The following is a 10,909-nucleotide window of genomic DNA, read 5'->3' as shown; positions in this document are numbered from 1 at the left end:
GCAGAGCCCAGAGACAGATTTATTATCACTATTTCAGGATGGGATGCTTCTGGATTTTGGAAGAATCTGGAGTGTACTGTCAATCCCCAAACAGTTTCCCAAATCCTTAGAAGGAAATGGGCACATGGGAGGGGTGTCCAGGGAAGGCGTGGTAGTCTGTAATTCTCCTTTCCTGTGTCTTCCAGGCTGGGATTCTTCTCCCTTATTATGTCTTTCTCAAAGCCAACAGAAAGGAGTTCTTTTCAGAAAAATATGGTTTAATAAAAGGAGGAAAGGTGGAATGTAGAAACTGCTTTTTCCTCCCCATTCTCTGCATTATGGATGTTCTTCAGTATCCAATGAGCTTTTCTTGAGATTTAATTTAAAAGCTTCAGAAAGACATTTATTTCAAGCAAAAAATTATTTACCGGGAGACCATTAATTTGCCCTCTGATGACCGGTTTTGCTCTCCTTATAAACAGGATTCCACACATCTAGACAGTGGTTCAGGACCTCCTTCTCTAGACCTACGTCCATGAGACACCCCAGTGATCTTCCTCACACATTGTCTACAGCACTTCTCTGTTCCAGGAGAGCAGTGATCAAAGGGATTCTGTACACAGGCTGAGTCAGGGCTGGGCCAGCTGGGCCATTCTACAGCTCTCCTGTTGTGGGGCCCTGGCAGGCTCTGCAACATCCTCAGCCTCAGTTTCCTCAGTGAGGACATGGAATAATAATTAGGTTTTCCTCAGAGGATTCTTGTGAAGATTAAATGAGATAATACATATCAGGCATGAGCATACAGTAGGGCTAATTTACTACTGCTTCCTTGTGAGGGCTGTTGAAAAGAAATCCACAGGCCCAAAATGATGTCACTTAGGTTAAGGGCCCAAGTCTGGAAACCAAGACTTAATACCTAACCCAACTGCAGGTTCAACACTCAGCAAGGTAACCTTGAATGAGTCAACCTGGAATTTCCTGGTCCATACTGGGGAATCTACTAAGAGCACCTCTGCTCTTCTTAGCAGGGCCACCTTTTCCAAACAACGAATTCCTTACTAATAAACTCCTTACTTCTTCTTTTTATGCTTTTTTCTCTGCCTTTTAAAACATTTCTTTTGTTTAGCTCAGGGAGGGGCAGAGAGAGAGGACAAGCAATTCCATACTGTCAGCACAGAGCCTGACTAGCGGCTCTCTCTCAGGAGCCATGAGATCATGACCTGAGCTGAAATCAAGAATCTGATACTTAACCAACTGAGCCACGCAGGTGCCCCTGTTTGTCCCATTTTTAAATCAATTCCTCCTGAGCCCAGGTTACAAATAAAAATTCACATTATCCCTTCCTTTCCAAGTCCAGACTCATTGGTTATGGATCCTTTTTCCCCTAGGAATAACTATTTCCTTCTTGTCCCTCTGGTTTTACATCCTCAGAAGGTGGCTTGGCTTTCCACTTGCCTGGGCTCTCTCTTCAGTTATCTTTGGGAGTGGCTCTAGCTCTTGTCAAAGTAGTACTGTTTACACTCTCTTTGAGGATGTCTTTTTGGATCCATGTTTAATCTGCCAGAAATGTTACCATTTTTCCTGGCTAAAACCTGATAATATATTTTTAAAATTTTTAATAATTCTATAGTAAAAAATTTTGGCCAAATTAAAAGCTGCTAAGGAATTTTTTCATTTTTCTTTTTTTTCATTTTTTAATTTTTAGGCTTTTTCTGTTAAGCAAAATTTACCCAGAGGAAGACTTTCTCACAGATGGATGGGTGTGTCAGTCCTTTGACTGTTATTAAAGCAACAGGCCAATTCTTTGAGAAGCTAAAAACAGATGTCCTTGTCTTACAGATCTAGTCTTCACTGGAGCACAGAGATCTGGTTCCAAAAATAATCCAAAGAATGCCAATCCTTTTTACTAATCCAAAAACCTCCCTTATTTATCTCAAAAGTCTTACAAGTATTGTAAAAGTTCTTGCTCAACGAGATCAAAAGTCCTTCTAGAAAGTGCTTGCATTTTTTTCCTTTGCCTTCAAAATATAAACATTCAGTGTTCTGCTGGTCTTCGCCAGGAATTTCTTATCTGGGCCATCTCTTCACAGTGCAGATTCCAGGGAGACCATTGTTACCAAGCAAACATGGAAGGCAAAGCCATTTAAAACTTGATTTGCCAAGGATAAATAAAAATCTTAAGTGTCTTCTCCACAAATATTAAAAACAACAAAAAAAAAGCTTTAGCCATCTAGACCAACAATCTTAACTTATTCTATCGGGCAGAAAAATAAAAACAAATCCAAACTTAAAAGTTTTTTTTTAAGATTTTATTTTTTAGGTAATCTCTACACCCAACATGGGGCTTGAACCAACAACCCCAAGGTCCAGAGCCACATGCTCTACCAACTGAGCCAGGCAGGTGCCCTGAAACTAGTCCGTTTTATACCTATTCCACGACAGTAATTTTACAACAGAGGCTATACGGTCTGCGACTCTATGTTCACATGCATCTTTATATGTATGACAAATGCCTCTACATTCGGATGGCATTGCTAAAATTATTTTGTGAAGACCTCTATTTAGTTGCTTTGAAGGCAAATGACATTAAGCACTGGGCATTCTAAAACTCCAAAGGTAGAAACTAACCCAAGTGCTTTCAAATTCAAAACATCTAAGAAATTATTTGATATTAAAGGTACTTTAAGGGGAGCCTGGGTGCCTGGGTGGGTTAAGTGTCTGACTTCAGCTCAGGTCATGACCTTGCAGTCCATGAGTTAGAGCTCCATGTCAGGCTCTGTGCTGACAGCTCAGAGCCTGGAGCCTTCTTCAGATTCTGTGTCTCCCTCTCTCTCTGCCCCTCCCCTGTTCACGCTCTTTTTCTCTCTCAAAAATAAAGACTAAAAAAAATTAAAGGTACTTTGAGGTTGATGATTTAATGAACACAAACACACCTTTAGAGTTATCAACAGTAAATAAACAGACTTTTATTCTACCTGAGTTTACTAGCCAAATAAGTTATGTTACCTCTTATAAGATCTCCCATCCACAAAAAACACAATAGCTTAAGATAAAACTGACTTTGTCTAATGCTTAATAAAGCTTTGTAAGTAATCTGCACATAATTGTTAAAAACAAGTAGATTAAATATCACGTTTTGGAGTAAATTTTTTAAATGTGTAGGTGCCAAGAGCGGGCTGCCCCATCATGGGCAACCTAGGCATAATATTTGTTTTTGAGTTAAAAGCAATCAAAACCCAGCTGATTCAGGAAAAACTCTTTACCAACACCTTCAACTATCTGCCTATAGTAGGAAGAGGGCATTAAGAGAAATTCCTCCTTAACTGAGAAATTAACCTGCACAACAAGACAAACATTGTTTTCCAAACATCTCCTCTCACCTGCCTGCCGGTGGTCTCCCTCCTCTTTGTATCCCCAGCCTTCACCCTTCTCCTCATCTCAGGATGTCAAGTGAGCCTCATGTCACCTGTTATTAGAATTCCATGCCAACATGTATTCCATGTATGTACAAAACTAAATTTGATTTTCTCCTGCAACTTTGCCTCACATCAGTTAGATTCTTAGCCCAACTTGAAGGACCTTAAAGGACAGAAGAAATTCTTCCTTCTGGTAACTAACAAAGTTCAACCAAGTAAATTGGGAGATCTAAATGGCTTTCTGAAATCTTTCATGAATCAGGCAGGACCCCACTGAGCATGTAGAGATGTGCATCCAGGAGTGGAACAAAATGGAAGATTTTTATAGAAGGGGATGTCCAGAAAGTTATTAGCAAAGGAATAGGATTGTTCCTGGAAATGTTTTTTTTAGGGGACAAAGCGTGGTTTCCACCTCACCTCTTTGAGGGAGGGAGAGAACCCAAATGGCTGACTCATTGGACTAGATTGAAAAGGTCCTGGCTGATGGGTTAATATTATATTGGTGGGGTAGATGGAAACTGCAGTTAGGTTCTGTATTAAGAACCAGTTTGGGAACTCAGCTGAAGTGACATTTTGGATTAAAATGACTACCTCTGAAGAGTATTGCAAAGATTATAGAGGATAAGTTATATGGCAGTCAACATACAATCCCTAGCATGTAGCTACTACTCTTAATGATGTTCTGGAATTTAAGAGAGGCATTATCATCAAAACACCCTTGTTAGGGTCATATCTTAAGATATATCACTGAAGATTTTAGATATATTTTTAGATATATCACAGTCCAAAAATACTAGGACACATGACAAGCCCTTGAGGTCTAGGGAGGGCAGAGCACCTAAAGTCACAAGACCCAGCAGAGATGGACGTAAGATTAGGGTCAGAAGGCCACAACTCTCTCAGCTGGAGCCATTCCAACACACTGCCTCAGGTGTGTTCTGTGCTTAAGGTTGGATGGAGAATGAAGGATTAAGGTGCACGTGGACTCTCTCAACCAATCCAGCTTCCATCATCATGGCTTTCTGCCCAGATTTTCTTTCCTTATTGAGCCCCCAAGTGGTCATGGTGCATGGAACTAGGCCACCTGTGGGTAGATTATTGGGCAAAATGCAATGCTGCCTCCTGGATTCACCTCAGTGAGACTTGCTCATCGGTGATCAAGCTGGTGTTCTTCTCCTCTTTTCTTGCACGCTCGCAGAAAAATAATTGGCAGGTCAAAAACTACTTTCTTCACTTCTAGTGGATTCACTCTCCAAACTGGGCTTGTCAGCAAACATGAGTCGACAGTTGCCTTAAAATTTTGGTGTCTAGGTCTTGACCTATTTGTAATCTAATGGAAAAGGTAGTTGTTTTTTGTGAAAATACAGAGTATGTGAATGTCTAATTATCAAGTGAAACAACTAACCAAACCAGCGACCTGACTCGTGAGCAATAGTGTCACATGTTGCTTACATGGTCGTCCTGGGGATGGGACAGGAATGCATTATTTCCCTGTCTTGTTTCCCCCCATTAGAGCTTTCATGAACAACTTGGCAGGGGCTCTTTTAAAGGATTCTCAGAGGGACCTTGGCCATTGTCCTCCCAGCAATTTCTTCTGTTTATTTTTTAATTAAAAAAATATATAATCATTTTGAAAATATGACAAAGTTCTGGTGAGATTAAAAAAAAAAAAAGGATCCAAAATTCCAGTCTACTTCCTTGTGGCCTCATGAAACCAGTAGACAACTGGGATTTATGGTTTGCTCAGGAATACTCTGTTTTGACTAATGGCCTTTGATCATCGTAATAACTTTTATCTAATCTTGCAGATGAATGAACTAAAACTTAGAGAGTTTTGGGAACTTCCTTAACAAGCAAGCAGGGAGCCAGGATTTTACCTCAGTAGCTGTAAGCTGTGACTCCAGATCAGACAGCACGTAGCACCGCAGGGCTGTGCCAGACCCAATATGGATGGCCGATAATTGGTTAAGATAATGGAAGAGAATTGCAAAGGACAATAATGTTTTATGCTGCAGTCCAAGGGACGTCACACTTCCTCCCACCACCTCCCCAAAGTTCATACCCTAGGCACAGTCCCTAAAATGGTAGTTTGGAGAATTGTTGCCGGGCATGGGAAAACATTTGTAGAAATCAGAATCTTGTTTTTATGATGATCAGTACTAGAATCTACTATCTACAAAGCCATGTGACTGGAACATATATGCTCTATATAATCGCTTCATTTTTACCAAAGATATTCAAATTAACATTCATTTATTTGCAAAATAAGTCTAGTTTTTAAAAATACTTGTCCTGTTTATTTACCTAAGAGTAGCAAGAATAGTGATTGGCATATGACTTCACTCATATGTGGAATTTGAGAAATCACAACAGATAACATAAGGGGAGGGAAGGAAAAGTAAGATAACAACAGAGGAGAAGGCAAACCATGAGACACTCTTAAATACAGAGAACAAACTGAGGGCTGCTGGAGGGGAGGTGGGTAGGGGGATGGGTTAAATGGGTGATGGGAAGTAAGGAGGACACTTGTTGGGATGAGCACTGAGTGTTATATGTAAGTGATGAATCATTCGGTTCTACTCCTGAAGCCAAGACTACACTGTATGTTAACTAACTTGAATTCAAATAAAATAAATAAAATAAAATAAAATAAAATAAAGTAAAATAAAATTTAATAAATAGTGATTGATCATGTAGGCTCTTTAAAAGCTGCTTTGATGGAACTTTTCATAGAAATTTCTCTATTGAACTTTTAATAGCTTCTCAAGGCCAGAGGCCAAGCTAATTACTTGCCCTCAGAGTTCACCTGCAATACCTATAGATTTGGGGGGATTCCTCTCTACTCAAGGTTCCCCAAATATCCTGAGGTTCCTGTACCTGTCAGGAAGTGACCTTCTTTACTCAGTAAGGCTGCTGGGAACTCTATACCAAGGTACCTGGCTGATGTCTTCACGGGGCTTAATAGGCTCCATAAAGTCAACCTTAGTTCCTTAAAGCTGTCTGGTCAGGTCTGAGTCTGTGCATGTCTTTCTCAGGTAGGACATTCCCGTCAAAGCCTTGGTAATGTAACCAGTGTTTCCAATGTGTCCCTGTTGTAAGGAAAACAGATTCTCCCTGAACGTATGCAAATAAATATATTGCCATAAGAATGTAAGACTACTCACTCAAGTTCTGAATTTTGGAGGGTTCGGGTGGGGAGAAAAGATGGCTGTTTGAATCCTGCTTACAACAGTGTAATGCATCAAATTGGTAGAAGTCAGTTAGCTTAAAAAAAAAACATTTCCTTAACAAAACATTTTTTAAGTGAGCATGAAGTCATAAAAATGTTACCAATCCTCCTTGGTTCATTCAGTCCTATGTTATTAAGTCTTGTTCTGCTCGAATCCAGTTTTTCCACTAGTTCTGGATATTTTTACATAAATCGGTTTTATGACCTTAAGGTTATCAGAAATCTGCACTCAGAGTTTTGTTTCTATTTTTTATTTTTTTCATGAGCCTTACTGAAGATGAAACACATTGGCAGGAGCTTTTATAAAAGTATTTGAGTAGAAGCATAAATGTCTGTAAGTCATTAAAAGCTTAAAACTGGTTAAAGAGCTGGTGAGAGTTCATGACAATACAATTGACAAGGACAATTGACAAGGACGTTTGGTTGTTTCTGTGACACACAACACTTCAATATACTAACAGACCTGGACATCAAGTCTCTGTGGGCTTTATATGATTTTTGAAACATTCATTTTAATAACATCTCTACACAATTATAGTCTAACAGGATTTAGCATCACTTACTCAACAGTGCTTTAACTTATGTCATTTTTAACACACCAAGAAAGTCTAATTAATTTAATTTCTCAGAAAATCTTTGAAATGTTCCATGAGCTCTCTGGAAATCTTAAGTTAGATTGTGGTCAAAAGACTTGATTTCAGAAATTTATTTTGGGAAGTTTGTGTATATATATATATACATGATATATATATATATATATATATATATATATATATATATATCAAGTTTGTGTATATATATATGTATATATATATCAAAAGATTGGAACATTTGATTAAACCAGATCATAGATCATTATATGACAATAGTTGTCAATTTAACCAGTGATAATAAAAGATGCCAAAGGAAAAAAAAAAGCTATCAGAAGTTATATAGTTATGAGCAAAATTTAGCTCCTTAATAGAAAGACTCAGTTTTCTTTAAGTTTTCAAAAACTGGATAGACATAAAAAATTATTTTCACAATATATAGAATCCTTTTTTTCTTTTTTTTTGGCAGGTAACTTTAAAGGTAAAGAAAAACCTTTGTTTGTAATTTTTAATTAACAGCCAAATATTAGTTCAAGAAAACTTTGTTCTTTTAACAAAGAGAAAACAAATTTTCCATGAGAGTGCCTTTTCTTTCTCTTTTTTTAAAAATATCGTTTATTTATTTAGTTTGAGAGAAAGGGATAGTGTGAGAGAGAGAGAGTGCACACAAGTGGGGGAGGGGTGGAGAGAGAGAGGGAGTATCCCACCGACAGTGCGGTGTCTGATGGGGGCTTGAACTCACAAACTGTGAGACCATGACCTGAGCCAAAGTAGGACCCTGCACCAGGGTAATTTTAGTATCAAAATTCATTTCTGGTGCACCTGGGTGTCTCAGTTGGTTGATCCTCAGACTCTTGATTTCAGCTCAGGTGATGATCCCAGCATCTTGGGATCAAGCTTCGAGTCCAGTTCTGTGATATGTGTGGGGCCTTCTTGGTATTCTCTTTCTTTCTCTCTCTCTCTCCTTCTGCCCCTCTCTCCTGCTCACACACATTCTCTCTCTCAAAAAAACCTCTTACTTAAATTTATCTTAATTTTATTTTTTAGTTCTTTTTAATGTTTATTTTTGACAGAGAAAGAGAGCGTAAGACCTGGGGAGGGACAGAGAGAGAGGGAGAGAGAGAATCCCAGGGAGGTTCAGGACTATCATCACAGAGCCCGATGTGGGGCTTTATCTCATGAACTGTGCGATTATGACATAAGCCAAAATTAAAAGTCTGGCACTTAACCAACTAATCCACCCAGGTGTCCCAAGTTCATTTTAATTTTAGCTAGTATTGACCACACATAAATTCCTCTCCAAAGATTCCTTTTCCATAAACCTTTTATAACTTTCCTTCTTACTCAGATATTGTCTTAAGTTTTTGTTGTTTTTTGTTTGTTTTTGCCCCCAAACAATCAGCCTCATGTTAAGAGACAAACCACTTTCTTTCTCTAATAAAAAATATATATTTCCATCCTAATACCATTTTTGACAAGTTTTGCAATAGAGCTAGCCTGAACTTATTTGAATTTTAGCAAACACACAATAATACAAGTCTCCTATTTAATGCTGATAATTCTGGGATGGATGGCCAACATGGCAGAGAAGTAGGGGGATCCGTACTTCCCATGTCTCTCAAACAAAGAGGGGCTAAAGCCAAAGGACTTTGAACCCCAAAAGTCTGGGAGGAAAAGGGACTGAGTCTACCAGGGAGAAACTGGAACAACCTGAGGGACCATAGGTGGATGCTTGCGAACTGGGGGAGATAAAACAGGCCACATAGGCATGGAGGGGAGGGATCCCCTTCTGGTGAGAAACAAAAGGAAGAGAAAGAGCAGCTGGGGAAGTGTAGGCTTGTATCTGGGCAAGAGAAAAAACCTCGGACCAGGATGGAGAGAGATCCCATCTCTAACTGCAAGTCAGAGGATCTCTAACTACAGACCCCATCTTGGGACTGGGGCAGCTGCCCTGTTCACACATCTGGGGAGGAAGGGAGCCACCTCCAGGTTCAGTGGTAGATCAAGAGTGCAGTCCGCAGCAGGAGAAACTGGTCCCCTCCCCTGAAGAGCTGTGGCACAGGACAAAACCAGCCAGAATCTCATATTGGGAGATGCTTCCCCAGTACCGGGATGCACAGAGCAGGAGTTTAATTCCCAGCCAGGTACCAGGGCAGAAGAGTGTTGGCAGAGTGAGACAGACGGCCTTGTCTGTGCCCATGGCACAGTGAGGACGACATCAAAGGAGTGATTTGGGACACTGGGCCATGGAGAAGAGACTGGGAGGTCATCATTTTTCTCCCCACCACCACCAAGGTGGGGCGTCAGGGATCAGTCTGAGGGGCCCATAGTGGAGGTGGGACCAACCTACACCAAACTACACCCCTCTGAGCCAGGTAACTGTGTGTCTACTGGGGCAGGATAGACACTGTGGAACCAGATGAAACCCTCCTCCAGACCAGCACCGCTGCATTGCCTAGATTAATTCTAGAACAATTCTTGATATATAGATATAGTCTCCCCTCCATTTCTCCTTCTTATCTCTTCCCTACTCTAGGCTGGTTATTCTGGTTATTGGTTTGTTTAAATAAACATATTTAATCCATTCTCTTAGTACATGTTCTATACCTCCTTCTTTACATTCCTTTCTCTCGGGAATAATCAAGCCATATAGTTTCTCTGTCTGGGTAACATTATCTTCGTTTCTTTTTCCCCGCTTCCTTCCTTATTTTCTTTTCTCTTTTAATGGATTAAGCCTTTTAGTCTCTCTGCTTGGTCAATGTTTATTTTTTCTTTTTCCCTGGCCCTATCATTTTTCTCTTTGTATGTGCTCTTCCATCAGTACCCGCCTTCATCCTGTTCTTTACTTGTAAGCTGGGGTTTCTGGTTTTTTGCTTTTGGATTGTTTTTAGTTTTTTGTTTTATTTGTTTGTTTGTTATATTTGCTTTTGTGTTTCTGTGTTTTTGTTTCCTGTTTGTTTGTTTGTTTTCCTTTACAGGGCTACTTCAAGGAACAAATCAAAGTACACCTGGTGGAAGGTCCAAAACATCACTATGAGTAGGGAAATAAAATAACCAAAGTCACAACAACAGAGAGCAAGTAACACTCTCCAAAAAACACCTCCTGAAGGGCCCAGCCCTGGACAGTGTATAACTCCTCTTTAATACATCAGTGCTCACAGGTGCAGAGCACATAACAAACTTTTAAAACTCATAAGGGACAGAAAACTAGCCAAAGTGATGAAACAGAAGAATTCTCCTCAAAAGAAATTCCAGGAAAAAGTGACAGCTAAAAAATTGATCAAAACAGATTTAAGCACCATAACAGAGCAAGAATTTAGAATAATGGTCATAAAATTAGTTGCTGTGCTTGAAAAAAGCATAGGAGACAGCAGAGAATCTATTGCTACAGAGGTCAAGGGACTAAAAAATAGTCATGATGAATTAAACAATGCTATAAATGAGGTGCAAAATAAAATGGAGGCGGCCACAGTGCAGATTGAAGAAGCAGAGGGGGAGAATAGGTGAATTAGAAGATAATTAGAAGAAAAAGAGGAAGCTGAGAAAAAGAGCAATAAAAAAAAATCCAGGATCACGAAGGGAGAATTAGAGAACTAAGTGATTCAAAGAGAACAATAGCTGTATCATAGGAATTCCAGAAGAAGAAGAAGAGAGAGAAAGGGGCTTGAGGGTGTACTTAAACAAATCATAGCTGA

This window comes from Panthera pardus, unplaced genomic scaffold (assembly GCF_024362965.1).
Source record: "Panthera pardus isolate Hobbes unplaced genomic scaffold, ASM2436296v1 HiC_scaffold_20, whole genome shotgun sequence".
Taxonomy (NCBI): domain Eukaryota; kingdom Metazoa; phylum Chordata; class Mammalia; order Carnivora; family Felidae; genus Panthera; species Panthera pardus.
This window is presented reverse-complemented; position numbering follows the sequence as displayed.